Source organism: Triticum urartu, chromosome 1A, assembly GCF_056163025.1.
Source record: "Triticum urartu cultivar PI428250 chromosome 1A, HENAU_Tu73, whole genome shotgun sequence".
NCBI lineage: Eukaryota > Viridiplantae > Streptophyta > Magnoliopsida > Poales > Poaceae > Triticum > Triticum urartu.
In genome coordinates, this window is record NC_141873.1 from 54,051,135 (window position 1) to 54,052,696 (window position 1,562).

General features: G+C 56.7%; 1 pseudogene; it reads left to right on the forward strand.

Moving 5' to 3' along the window:
* The first annotated feature begins 594 nt into the window (after positions 1 to 594).
* On the forward strand, positions 595 to 1,080 carry LOC147989944 (secreted RxLR effector protein 161 pseudogene; annotated as a pseudogene).
* Positions 1,081 to 1,562: the final 482 nt, after the last annotated feature.

Below are 1,562 nucleotides of genomic sequence, written 5' to 3' on the forward strand. Positions count from 1 at the left end.
CGTCCAAGTTCAGGGAGTGGACTTCGAGGACGTGTTCGTGCCGATGGGACGAATGGACTCTATGCGCGTCTTGATCGCCCTCGCTGCACACCATGCCTGGCCAGTGCATCACATGGACGTCAAGTCCGCCTTTTTAAACGGCAACCTACTCGAGGAGGTCTACGTCGTCCAGCCACCGGGGTACGCCATGCCCGGCAAGGAGGAGAAGGTGATGTGCCTACGGAAGGCGTTGTACGGGCTTTGTCAAGCACCGAGGGCTTGGAACGCCTAACTCGACGAAAGCTTGCGCTCCCTGGGCTTCGAGCGCTGCCCGTCCGAGCACGCTGTGTACCGGCATGGGGAGGGGAGCAAGTTGCTATTCGTCGGTGTGTATGTCGATGACCTCATCATCACCGGCTCAGACCCGTCGGAGATCAGCTCTTTCAACTGCCAGATGACATCGCTCTTTCGTATGAGCGACCTCGGGTGGCTCAGCTACTACCTCGGCGTCGAGGTGCGCCACGAGCGTGATCGGATCACGCTGTGCCAGGCGGCCTATGCCAAGAAGATCTTGGAGCGCGCCCGGATGGACGACTACAACCCGACAACGTGTCGATGGTGGCGTGGCTGAAATTGAGGAAGGACATCAAGGAGAAGCCGGTGGACAGCACCCTGTATCGCAACATCATCGGAGGGCTGCGTTACCAAGTTCACACGAGACCGGATATCTCCTTCGCCGTCGGATATCTGAGCCGCTTCATGGAGGCACCGGTATCAGATCACTACGCAGCGGTGAAGAGGCTGTTGAAGTACATCACCGTTATGATTGACTACGGGTGCGCCTACGTCCGTGGGAAGGGCACGCCAGAGCTGTTGGGATACAGCGACGCGGATCACGCCGACGACATTGACAACAGGAGGAGCACGACGGGAGTGCTCTTCTTCCTCGGCGGCAGCCCCGTAAGCTGGCAGTCCCAGAAGCAGTGCGTGGTGGTGATCTCCTCATGCGAGGCCGAGTACATGGCCGGCACTACTGCTGCCAGCCAGGGCATTTGGCTAGCTCAGCTGGTCGGAGAGATGCTCAACGAGAAGATCAAATAGCCGAAGCTAGTAGTCAACAACAAGTCGGCCATCTCCTCGTCAAAGAATCCCGTCTTCCACGATCGTAGCAAGCACATTCACTTGCGCTATCACTTCATCTGTGAGTGCATGGAGGACGGGTGCATCAGCATCGACTACATCAACACCGCCAACCAGCTCGCCGACATTCTCACGAAGGCGCTCGGACGGATCCGGTTCCTGGAGCTGAGGGGGAAGATCGGCATGTCTGAAATAATCAAAAGGTGACAAGATTAGGGGGTGATCTGTTAGCTAATATAGTCGCTAAGAATAAACGTTAACTAGTTAGTTTTGATTTCCAGCTCAATTTGTTTGGCGAGAGCCCACGACTTGTGCGTGCCTTGCATGTAGGCTGCATGGGCCTATAGCACGATGTGACCATGTCACATTAGCCCATGCGTTTAGCTCGGGTGGTTTAGCACCACGCGAACTGGTGGGATGACACGAGTAGTCAGGGTCGTGGC